At 48.6% G+C, this 13,000-nt stretch overlaps 1 long non-coding RNA gene across 1 annotated transcript; it reads right to left on the bottom strand.

Annotated features, from left to right (window-relative positions):
* Nucleotides 1-9,808: 9,808 nt before the first annotated feature.
* On the bottom strand, nt 9,809-10,929 carry LOC119904814. Its single transcript, XR_005444747.1, has 3 exons — nt 10,870-10,929; nt 10,001-10,096; nt 9,809-9,925 (listed from the first exon to the last, which is right to left on the bottom strand). It is a non-coding gene; the product is annotated as an uncharacterized LOC119904814 (long non-coding RNA).
* Between the last annotated feature and the right edge of the window lie 2,071 nt (nt 10,930-13,000).

Genomic DNA, 13,000 nt, shown 5'->3' with positions numbered 1-13,000 from the left:
AAGAGATCCACATGGACTGCGTTGACGCAGCACGGGGGCTTACAACACATTTCCATCTCAGGGTGTCAAAACCTGATAAGCGTCTATACTTGATGCATAAAGTACCCTTATGCTTATGTATCAAACACACTGTATCAAGGTTTAACACAACAAAAACTAAAATGTTTATATCTGAAGACAACAACCTGTAAAGAAAGAATAAAACCTTAAGTGAATGTCTTTCTGAAGGTTATTGTACTACAAGCACCCTGATGGGTTTTCCCTTTTAGCCTTAAGATATATGAATAAAAAAGAAGAGTGTATATATCTGTACATTCTTCTTTTTCCTTCATATATCCCTATATTATATATATATATATATATATATATATATATATATATATATATATATATATATATATAAAACCCTCCCCTGTTCTAGCACAGTGTTACCTAAACCCAGCTCTCATTATTTTTCCACTAATCTTCAAAAGCTAATGTTCTTTAGTTTTTGGGGTTGGCGCCCCCCTGCACCCGCCACCCCTCGCTCGATCGTCACTGACTCGAAATCCCTTAATCTACGGAGCCTGTTTAATATCTCAAGTCTTCTCGATCCTCACACACTTATCCAAACATTTTTGGTCCTGCATCTGTGGTTATATATTCTGACCTTCCTGTAAAACCACTTGACTTTCAGTGCTTGAACTGTCCTGTCCTAAACACTGATGCAAAAGTCCTTCCAAAGCCGGCTTCTCAAGATGGCCCACCACGGCCCTGTCCTGTCTTTGGTTACCTGTCTGTGGTTACCTGTCTGCACTTACCTATCTGTGGTTACCAGTCTGTGGTTACCGGTCTGTCTGTGGTTACCTGTCTGCACTTACTTATCTGTGGTTACCAGTCTGTGGTCTGTGGTTACCAGTCTGTGGTTACCGGTCTGTCTGTGGTTACCAGTCTGTGGTTACCAGTCTGTCTGTGGCTACCAGTCTGTGGTTACCAGTCTGTCTGTGGGTACCAGTCTGTGGTTACCAGTCTGTCTGTGGCTACCAGTCTGTGGTTACCTGTCTGTCTGTGGTTACCAGTCTGTGGTTACCAGTCTGTCTGTGGTTACCAGTCTGTGGTTACCAGTCTGTGGTTACCGGTCTGTCTGTGGTTACCAGTCTGTGGTTACCAGTCTGTCTCTGGTTACCAGTATGTCTGTGGTTACCAGTCTGTGGTTACCAGTCTGTCTGTGGCTACCAGTCTGTCTGTGGCTACCAGTATGTCTGTGGCTACCAGTCTGTGGTTACCTGTCTGTCTGTGGTTACCAGTCTGTGGTTACCTGTCTGTCTGTGGTTACCAGTCTGTGGTTACCTGTCTGTCTGTGGTTACCGGTCTGTCTGTGGTTACCAGTCTGTGGTTACCTGTCTGCACTTACCCGTCTGTGGTTACCAGTCTGTGGTTACCGGTCTGTCTGTGGTTACCGGTCTGTGGTTACCAGTCTGTGGTTACCTGTCTGCACTTACCTGTCTGTGGTTACCAGTCTGTGGTTACCGGTCTGTCTGTGGTTACCAGTCTGTGGTTACCAGTCTGTGGTTACCAGTCTGTGGTTACCTGTCTGTCTGTGGTTACCAGTCTGTGGTTACCAGTCTGTCTGTGGTTACCAGTCTGTGGTTACCTGTCTGTCTGTGGTTACCAGTCTGTGGTTACCAGTCTGTGGTTACCTGTCTGTCTGTGGTTACCAGTCTGTGGTTACCAGTCTGTGGTTACCTGTCTGTCTGTGGTTACCAGTCTGTGGTTACCTGTCTGCACTTACCCGTCTGTGGTTACCAGTCTGTGGTTACCGGTCTGTGGTTACCGGTCTGTGGTTACCGGTCTGTGGTTACCTGTCTGCAGTTACCAGTCTGTCTGTGGTTACCAGTCTGTCTGTGGTTACCAGTCTGTCTCTGGTTACCGGTCTGTGGTTACCAGTCTGTGGTTACCTGTCTGCCTGTGGTTGCCAGTCTGTGGTTGCCAGTCTGTGGTTACCTGTTTGCAGTTACCTGTCTGTGGTTACCAGTCTGTGGTTACCCTTCTGCCTGTGGTTGCCAGTCTGTGGTTACCAGTCTGTGGTTACCTGTTTGCAGTTACCTGTCTGTCTTTGGTTACCAGTCTGAGGTTACCAGTCTGTCTGTAGTTCCCTGTCTGTGTTTACCAGTCTGTCTGTGGCTGCCTGTTGGAGTTTTTGTTTTTTATTTTATTTTTTTACTTTTTACAAATAACCATGTAATTGGCACTACAAATAAATTAAAACAATAAGCAGATACTGAAAGTATTTTATGTGTGGATGCACTAAAGAGGCCATATTTGTCTGACTGCTGGTAGAGGGTTTCTGCCTGAAACGTCATTCAAAATCAAAACTATTTACAGATTAAATTTACAGGCTTCTCAAGATGGCCCACCACGGCCCTGTCCTGTCTTTGGTTACCTGTCTGTCTCTGGTTACCAGTATGTCTGTGGTTACCAGTCTGTGGTTACCAGTCTGTCTGTGGTTACCAGTCTGTGGTTACCTGTCTGTGGTTACCAGTCTGTGGTTACCTGTCTGCAGTTACCTGTCTGCAGTTACCTGTCTGTCTTTGGTTACCAGTCTGTGGTTACCGGTCTGTCTGTGGTTACCGGTCTGTGGTTACCGGTCTGTGGTTACCTGTCTGCAGTTACCTGTCTCTGGTTACCAGTCTGTCTCTGGTTACCGGTCTGTGGTTACCAGTCTGTGGTTATCTGTCTGCCTGTGGTTGCCAGTCTGTGGTTGCCAGTCTGTGGTTACCAGTCTGTGGTTACCTGTCTGCCTGTGGTTGCCAGTCTGTGGTTACCAGTCTGTGGTTACCTGTTTGCAGTTACCTGTCTGTCCTTGGTTACCAGTCTGAGGTTACCAGTCTGTCTGTAGTTCCCTGTCTGTGTTTACCAGTCTGTCTGTGGCTGCCTGTTGGAGTTTTTGTTTTTTATTTTATTTTTTTTACTTTTTACAAATAACCATGTAATTGGCACTACAAATAAATTAAAACAATAAGCAGATACTGAAAGTATTTTATGTGTGGATGCACTAAAGAGGCCATATTTGTCTGACTGCTGGTAGAGGGTTTCTGCCTGAAACGTCATTCAAAATCAAAACTATTTACAGATTAAATTTACAGGCTTCTCAAGATGGCCCACCACGGCCCTGTCCTGTCTTTGGTTACCTGTCTGGGGTAACCTATCTGTGGTTACCAGTCTGTGGTTACCAGTCTGACTGTGGTTACCAGTCTGTGGTTACCAGTCTGTGGTTACCGGTCTGTCTGTTGTTACCAGTCTGTCTGTGGCTACCAGTCTGTGGTTACCAGTCTGTCTGTGGCTACCAGTCTGTGGTTACCAGTCTGTCTCTGGTTACCAGTCTGTCTCTGGTTACCAGTCTGTCTGTGGTTACCAGTCTTTCTGTGGTTACCAGTCTGTGGTTACCTGTCTGTCTGTGGTTACCAGTCTGTGGTTACCAGTCTGTCTGTGGTTACCAGTCTGTGGTTACCTGTCTGTGGTTACCAGTCTGTCTGTGGTTACCAGTCTGTGGTTACCAGTCTGTGGTTACCTGTCTGCACTTACCCGTCTGTGGTTACCAGTCTGTAGTTACCGGTCTGTCTGTGGTTACCGGTCTGTGGTTACCTGTCTGCAGTTACCAGTCTGTGGTTACCAGTCTGTCTGTGGTTACCAGTGTGTCTCTGGTTACCGGTCTGTGGTTACCAGTCTGTGGTTACCTGTTTGCGGTTACCTGTCTGTGGTTACCAGTCTGTGGTTAACTGTCTGCCTGTGGTTGCCAGTCTGTGGTTACCTGTTTGCAGTTACCTGTCTGTGGTTACCATTCTGTGGTTACCTGTCTGCAGTTACCAGTCTGTGGTTACCAGTCTGTCTGTGGTTACCAGTCTGTGGTTACCTGTCTGCAGTTACCGTCTCGGGTTACGTATGTAACCCTGGTTCCCCGAGAAGGGGAACGAGAGACTGCGTCGGTTACGACACTATGGGAACGCCTCTAGGCGAAGCAGGTCTGAACGTGAATGAAATCACTCCAATCCTATTGGCCTGTTGCTAGAACGGTAAGGTGTGACGGAATAACCGGAGGAGTATAAAGCACACCTGTACACACTCATCATTAGCTTAAACTATGAAGCAGGCGCTTCAGGCGGGGAGAGAGGTGCGGCGGACCGACGCAGTCTCTCGTTCCCCTTCTCGGGGAACCAGGGTTACATACGTAACCCGAGACGTTCCCCTTCGAGGGAACTCGAACTGCGTCGGTTACGACACTATGGGAACGAGATACCCACTAAACCGTGCCGAAAACCCCGCCTGCCCCTGTGTGCAATAAAGTGGCACTACTAAGAGGAGAGCGCACGAGTGCCAGGTGCCGAAGGAAGGTCAAGACTGTAAAACCGAATGAATGTGTGCGGAGTGGCCCAGCCAGCCGCTAAACAACATCCTGCAAGAGGCCCCGGAAAGGAGGGCTCGAGAGGCCGCCTTGCCTCTGGTAGAATGAGCCCTCACAGCCACAGGTGAAGGCAAACCGCGCACCTGATAGGCCAGGGAAATAGTCTGAACAATCCAGTTGCTAATAGTATGTTTGGATGCAGGGAGCCCAGCCCTGGGAGACCCAAAACACACTAGCAGCTGGTCAGCCTTCCTCCAACGGGAGGACCTCGAGTGTAAATACTCAGTGCTCTGACAGGGCAGAGCAGATGAAGTCTCCCGTCCTCCGCCGTCACATGAGGTGGAGGATGAAATGCCTGCAGCACTGTGGACCCTGCCGCACAAGAAGGCACTTTAGGGATGTATCCTGAACGAGGGTGCAGGATAGCCCTAATATTCCCCGGGGCAAACTCCAGGCTTGCGGGGAAACCGAAAGCGCTTGGAGCTCCCCCACCCTCCTCAGAGAGGTGATAGCAAGGAGAAAGGCCATCTTGAGGGTCAAGTGCTTAGCCTCAGCTGACTCCAGGGGTTTGAAGGGGGCCTCAGCCAACGCCCCAAGAACCACTGCCAGATCCCAAGTGGGAACCTTGGACCGAGTCGCAGGTCTCATCCTCCGGGCACCACGGAGGAAAAGTACAACCAAGGGAAGTTTCCCCAAGAACCCCTCCCTCAGAGGGGTGTGGAAAGATGAAATAGCTGCCACGTACACCTTGAGGGTGGAAGGGGAAAGACCAGCAGAGAACCGGTCCTGGAGGAACTCAAGTACCTGAACCACCGGGCAGGTAACAGGGTCCACCGACCGCTCCCTACACCAAGTGGAGAAAACACTCCACTTCAGGCCGTACATCCTCCGTGTGGACGGGGCCCTGGAGCTCAGGAGTCTCGACTGCTCCGGCTGTTAGACCCGCCTCTAGGTACTGTGCCCCCTCAGGGGCCAGACCCACAGTCGCCATATGGCGGGGCAAGGGTGAAGAACCCGGCCCTGCGCCTGGGACAGCAGGTCTCTCCTCAGAGGGACCCGCCACGGCGGGCCGTCCAGGAGCGACATGATGTCCGAGAACCACACCCGGGTTGGCCAGAACGGGGCTACGAGCAGTAGGCCGACATAGTCCTGGCGGACCCGCTCCAGAACCCCGGGAGCAGAGCGACTGGGGGAAAAGCGTACAGACGTAGCCTCGGCCACGAATGTACCATGGCGTCCAGACCCAACGGGGCTGGAGGAACGAGAGAAACCATAGCGGGCAGTGCGTAGTCTCTTGAGACGCAAACAGATCGTCTATGGGGCTCGAACCACTTCGGGGTGAAGTCTCCATTCCCCGGGCCTCAGCCCCTGCCTCAACAGCAGGTCTGCTCCCTGATTCTGCGTCCCCAGGAGATACATCGCCCTGAGCGATAGTAACCTCTGCTGGGACCACAGGAGAATCTGACGCGCCAGTCTGTCCAGAGGGCGCGAGCGCAGACCGCCCTGGTGATTCAGATAGGCCACCACCGCTGTGTTGTTCTCCTCGGAGCGAACCAGGACGTGGTGGCCTTGGAGATCGGGCAGGAAACTCCTTAGAGCCTGGAACACCGCCAACATCTCGAGACAGTTGATATGCCACTCGGATCGATGCACCTGCCAGGATCCCCTTGCAAAGCGGCCGTCCATGACCGCGCCCCAGCCCGTGAGGGAGGCGTCTGTCGAAAGAACCAGCCGCGACAAGACCCTCCCAGCACGGGCCCCTGGGACAGGAACCAAGTTTCCTTCCAAACTGATAGGGAACGAAGACACTTGTGCGTAACCCAAACCAGACGGAGAGGATTCCCCTCGGGGAAAAACCCTTGTTCCTTAGCCACCACTGCAGGGGTCTCATGTGCAGCAGTCCAGATGGTATTACGCTGGACGCAGCCGCCAGGAGACCCAACACTCGTTGAAAGTGTTTCATAGTGATGGCGTGGCCTAACTTCACCCCTTTCACGGCAGCCAATATGGTGTCGACACGTGCCGGAGACAATTGTGCCCGCATCGTTGTCGAATCCCATGCAACCCCTAGGAACGTAGCCCGTTGGGTGGGCGCCAGCACGCTCGTCTTTGCGTTGAGCCTCAGCCCTAAACGCCGCAGACGAGCCAGAACGACATCTCGATGCCGAACTGCCAACTCTCGAGACTGGGCTAGGATGAGCCAGTCGTCGATGAAGTTGAAATCCGGATGCCCCGGAGCCTCAGCGGGGCCAGTGCTGCATCCATACACTTGGTGAATGTGCTAGGGGAAGTGCCAGGCCGAATGGAAGAACCCGATACTGGTAAGCCACACCCCCGAAGGCAAACCTCAAGAACTTCCTGTGAGAAGGACGGATGGAGACCTGGAAATAGGCGTCCTTTAGATCTATCGTGACGAACCAATCCTCAGATTGGATGTGCGTCACGGTGGCGGGGATGATGAGCATCTTGAACCTGAATCTCCTCAGAGACCGGTTAGAACCCGCAGATCCAAAATAGGGCACGCAGCCCTCCGTCCTTCTTGGGGACTATGAAGTACCGGCTGTAGAACCGGCGTCTCTGTCTGGGGGGGAGACACGTTCCACGGCCCCTTTCCTCAGCAGAGTACAAACTTCCTGTCCCAACACCGGACCTTGCTCCGGGCGGACCACAGTCCAAACCACCCCCTCTCTTCTGTTGAATTTGGAGGGCGGGTTTTGAACTGTAGTCGATACCCATCTATGGCAGTGCGCAGGACCCGCGGAGAAATGTTCGTCAGGCTCCGCCAAGCGTCTGCAAAGTCTGCCAACGGAACCAGCCCCTCGGGGCTGGTGGTCGGTGTCTCGTGTGATCTTCTGGTGGACCCCTGAAGCCCCAGAACGGCAGGGGGGAGCCGCCGAAGATCCACGGTGAGTGAGTCGGGATGCCGTCCGCCTGCAGACCCTCGGGGCAGGCAGTACGGCGCGGACTCGGTGGTGGCAGGTGCGTCCTGAACGTGTAAACGGCGGGATAACATCACCTGTTGCCACGGCGGAGGGGACCTCGGTCGGCCTCCGGGGGGGGTGGGGGGGGTGCGGGAGGGGAGAAAGACTCCCCTACCCCGGTCTTCCCTGAGCTCCGTCGGGACTGGATGACGGTCCTCAGATCGCGTCTCTCAGACGGCTGAGGGTGAGAGCGCCGTCTCGTTGCCCCAGCTCCTCGGGGGGCCCCCCGAGAAGCGACACTCTGCTTCCCTCCTCTCCGTAGGAGCTCGTAGAGGGAAGGGACCTACGCCTGGCAGCCTCAGCTGCCTTGGGTCCAGACCGGTGAGGGAGGTACTGGCGGAACGCTTCGCACTGCGTCTAACGCTTCGTGGTTCTGCGAAGCTCCGCCAGATCTTCCTCGGAGGGACCCCCCCTCTGAACCATCTCCTGTAGCAGGTTGGCTTGGTAGGCTTGAAGCACCGTGGTGTGCAAGCTCGCACCTGCCTGGCCCGCTGCCATGTACGCCTTCCCCACAAGCGTGGATGTGGTGCGACATGGTTTGGATGGTAATGCCGGCTTCTCCAGGGAGGACGCAAGTCGAGGGGAGAGATAGCTCGCAAGCTCATCCTCCACCCGAGGCATCCTCCCATAACCACGGTCCCTAACCCCCATCACATTACTGTAGTTCAGTGATCGGGGTGTGGAAAGCCATGTAGAGAAGGGTCTGCCCCATGATTTACTCATCATGTAAATCAGGAAGAATGGCAGAGACCGGCGTGGAGGTGGCGTGTGGTGCTTAAGAAACCTTTCATCAAGCTACCACTAGCCTGTGGTGTCTGCTCCTCCCGTGGCCAGTTGATGTTGAGCTTAGCCACGGCTCTAGTCACCACCTCCAGCAGCACGTCATAGTCGGGCGCGGCCAGATGACGCCGCCCCGACACCCGGAAGTCATCGTCCACTGCGCTGAGCACATCCGCCTCCTCGGAGTCGGATTGCTGCAGCGTCTCCGGATCCAAAACCGCGAGCGGGAGAAGCCGAAAACGGGCTCCCGAACGAGGAAAGGAAGCGTCGGAGCCAGCGGATGAAGGTCGGGAAAAAGCCTCAGCCGTCCCGAAATCCTCCGACAGATCACGCTGTGAACCCATGAGTGAAGCCGCCGGGCCGCCTCAGCGGCCGCAGGGCCCCGCCACGGGGAAAACACATCCGGCTATCCTCGGAAAGAGAGCCATGCTGTACCTCAGTACCCGCACGGAAAGGGCTTCGCAACGGGCGCAGGCAGCCCCCTCGAGAGCTGCCCGTGCGTGCTCCATCCCCAAACATGAGACACACATCTCATGAGAATCTCCATCCGTGATGTACCGAGGGCAAGAAAAAACACACCTTCTGTACATCTGGTTGCCGGACATGCTGGTAGACTTCTTCTTCAGGTAAGACATACTGCTTGTAGGACTGGAGCTTTCTTCAAACAACATACAGAGCGCCTGCTGAATAGAAAAAAGCTAATGATGAGTGTGTACAGGTGTGCTTTATACTCCTCCGGTTATTCCGTCACACCTTACCGTTCTAGCAACAGGCCAATAGGATTGGAGTGATTTCATTCACGTTCAGACCTGCTTCGCCTAGAGGCGTTCCCATAGTGTCGTAACCGACGCAGTTCGAGTTCCCTCGAAGGGGAACTGTCTGTCTTTGGTTACCAGTCTGAGGTTACCAGTCTGTCTGTAGTTCCCTGTCTGTGTTTACCAGTCTGTCTGTGGCTGCCTGTTGGAGTTTTTGTTTTTTATTTTATTTTTTTTACTTTTTACAAATAACCATGTAATTGGCACTACAAATAAATTAAAACAATAAGCAGATACTGAAAGTATTTTATGTGTGGATGCACTAAAGAGGCCATATTTGTCTGACTGCTGGTAGAGGGTTTCTGCCCGAAACGTCATTCAAAATCAAAACTATTTACAGATTAAATTTACAGGCTTCTCAAGATGGCCCACCAAGGCCCTGTCCTGTCTGTGGTTACCAGTCTATCTGTGGCTGCCTGTGTGAGGGGTTTTTTTTTCTTTTTTTTTTTACAATTAACCATGTAATTGGCACTACAAATAAATTAAAACTATAAGCAGAATACTGAAATATTTGTGTGGATGCACTAAGAGGTCATATTTGTGTGACTGCTGGTAGAGGGTTTCTGCCTGAAACGTCATTCAAAATCAAAACTATTTACAGATTAAATATATCATACACATATCATCTTATACAAAGATACAAGGAGAGGAGTAGATTATTTTCTTTATTTAAACAAAAAATATATAAAATATTATATATAATATAAAAAATGTATGCCTTATTTAAACTATATAAATATATTGCTTTTAAAATTAATCAGGCCATTGGCACTACAATTAAATAAAACAATAAGCAGATACAGAAACGATTTCAATTGAATGTTAATGTTATAACTAAAGAGGCGATATTTGTCTGACTGCTGAATGTAGAATTTAAAACTTCCTTTATGAACAAATCCATGCCTTCATTGAACTATAAAAAATCAGTCTCCTTCTTCCATGGGCTCATCTTCATCATCTGCAAAGTACTGGAGAAAAAAAAGTAAATAAAACTGCATATAAGGATGTGAATTTAATTGATTTTTAGTATAGACTATACATACGTTGTCATCTTCCTCAGGTAATTCAGGAGGAGGAGGATGAGGAGGAGGCACAGGCAGGTGGTGTTCCTCAACAGAGGTGACCCAGAGGTCACTTTCCTGCAAAATGGCACAATACAACAGTTGTTAAACCTGACTGATGCATCACAATTCACAAATATACAATAAACAATACACTGAGATGCCCCCAACTCCAAAATTCCAGCCAGTGATATAGCATTCACTGCCCTGTTTGATGTAATTCCACACTGATATTTCAATGCACACTATTCATTGAAATAGCAGTATGGAATTATTTAAACAACAATGCTGAGAGCTATATAATTAGGTTGAATGACAATTTTGTAATATATGAAATCCTGGCGTGGTTGCTGTGCTGAAACTGTAAAGGAAAAGTGTAAAAGCTACTTTCATCTCATCCTATTAGGCACAAAGTATTTAAATTAAAATACTCAGAGTGCACTATGGGAAATATCAAAAGACTTATTTGGCAACACAGTTGTCCACATTATTTAGTCACAAGAGAGCCCAATGTTTCATTGAAAAATATCCAATGACATGTCAATAATTTATGCATGGTGTAAACATACAGATTTACAAATTTATTTAAGGCATACTTACTGGACTGAAGTCAGTGCCATCTTCCACTCCACTTTTGTCAGCCATTATCTGAAAAAGATGCTCTGTTGAAGACAACTTGTAGAAAGGAAAGGCAAATACATAGCATGCCGTTACAAGCTGCGGTTCAAAGATTCAAATCTTTTTTTACAATAGTACAGTCTAATTTGTGTGATGCCACGCCCGTTTCTTGCATTTGTAGTTTCCCCCTAGATTTGAATGAAAATTTCAGGGAATGTGTCAGGCACACTTACCAAGTGAAGAAGTCAAACGCTGACAGAGAACAGAAGGTCTGCAGGTGATCACAGTGAAGTGTTTTTGCTGGATCGACTACAGAGATTAGCAGTAATTGTTGCTATCTTCTATGTTTTTTACTATTTACTTTGTAGGGTACCCACCTACTATATCCTTAGTACACACACATTATATATATATATATATATATATATATATATATATATATATATATATATATATATATATATATATATATGTGTGTGTATATGTGTGTGTATATATATATATACATATATATATATATATATATGTGTGTGTATATGTGTGTGTGTATATATATATATATATATATATATGGTCAGGTGACAAGGGGAGAGTCCCTGAGATAGATTAATGCTTTGTTCAGATATCGAAAGCTACTGTCTGTCTAAAGTGATAAAATGTCATCTGTTAGGATGCCCCAGCCATGATTTGAATTGTTTGCGTTTCACACATTTCACGCTTAATTTTGATAACTGATAGATTCTTTTGGAATTATTTTTTTTATAGAAGAAGTTATCTTTCTTTGTTTTTCACTATATTTTTTGGTACCAATTTGCTTTTGGTTTAGCTTTAAGGTGACAGGTAAAGACCTACTTCAGGAAAGTGCAGCCTGCCCCAGGATGTGAGGCCAGGGGCAACCATTAAGGGATACCTGGTGGACATCAGGAGGTTCATGGCTTTCAGATTGACAGCAATGAGCTACGGATCAAGTAAAGATGTACTTGAGAGTGGACTTGATGCCACAATATTGTTCGAGGGTTCACAGGGAATCCAGACAAGACTGCCCCCGCCTGAGTTTAACAACATGTTGTATATTAACGTATCCCAGCCAGAAGCTGGAAGTTACACTGAATCCACTTTATTGTATTGTCTTTAGATGTTTTAACAGTAAAACAAAACTAAAAGTTATGTGGGTTGCTACTGTTTGCCCTATAACTCTTACCTGACTCCACATTTGTCCCTTCATATTAATAAAAGTTCTTAATCATGCTGTACAGTTTTCCCTTCAGTTTAATATAATACAAGGAGAAGAAATGAATTTTACATGTTTTATTGCAAATCAAACAAGAATTATGTGAGATATGTTAAATTCAATATTATATTGCCATTTCCAGACAGTTAAATAATACAAATGCTATTACCTTGAGACGGGACATTTACAAAGGATTGATATCTTCAAAAAAGAAATATTAAAATAATAGTTTTTTTAAACAAGTGATGTGTATACAAAGTATTTAACACATAAAACAAAACTTTTGGCTTTTATAGCTGACATGCAACATCAGGTTCAGCTGGAGGTAGGAAGACAGAGCTGTAGTTCCTGGTCCCAGTCACACAAAAGGAAACTTAACCTAGCGGTAGAGAATGCTTCCCTAGGCTGAGGGTATGGTGGTGACGAAAGGGACAAGCATTTGTGTCTGGGGCAAGGCTCTTGGGGTGGCACTTAAGAGGGGGAAGGGCTGGAGTTTGTGTTCCCACAGTGCTTGCACCCCATGGTCTGTTTGGGTGCTGGTAGACGGCCCATGGAGCCAAATTCGAGTCCCTACAAAAGAAGTGAGGAGTGTCCTTTCGCCGCTGCAGTGTTTTCGCCATCCATGGCATTCCATGGTCCCGGTATTTTTCTAATGACCGGGAGTATGCCAGAGACCGTCTCTCTATCTCTGTGCATACTTGCAGGGTTCTGGTGGCGATCTCAGACATTGGGAAAGGTTTCTCTGCTCCTAGGTGGACCTGTAAAAAGTCTTTGAAGTTCCACCAGATCTTCTTTCCACCCCTAATGTCCCTGAACTTGATGGCTGGGAAGAAGTGAAGCTTCTCTGCAATGAACCCCTGCAACAGATAGTCCTCAACAGACTTTCCTGCCTTCTGCACCAGCTGGCGAGCACGGTGAAAGGTGTTAGGGACAGGAAATGAGTTTTTCGTTGCAAGGTCCTTGGATAGACTCTCCAGACTCATAGCACCTACCAGCTTGCCAGGTGGAGAGTCGGAGCTGAAAGATGACATCGGGATGTTTACATTCCTTCTGTACAGGTCGCCAAGAAGCACACAAATTAGCGCCGCGCCAATGACAGCTGGTACTGCCTCCAAGGTCTGGCACAGAGGCCA

The sequence above is a fragment of the Micropterus salmoides genome, unplaced genomic scaffold (assembly GCF_014851395.1).
Source record: "Micropterus salmoides isolate LMB-PRFRI ecotype aquatic unplaced genomic scaffold, ASM1485139v1 Ms_hic_scaffold_1562, whole genome shotgun sequence".
Lineage (NCBI taxonomy): Eukaryota > Metazoa > Chordata > Actinopteri > Centrarchiformes > Centrarchidae > Micropterus > Micropterus salmoides.
This window is presented reverse-complemented; position numbering and strand designations above follow the sequence as displayed.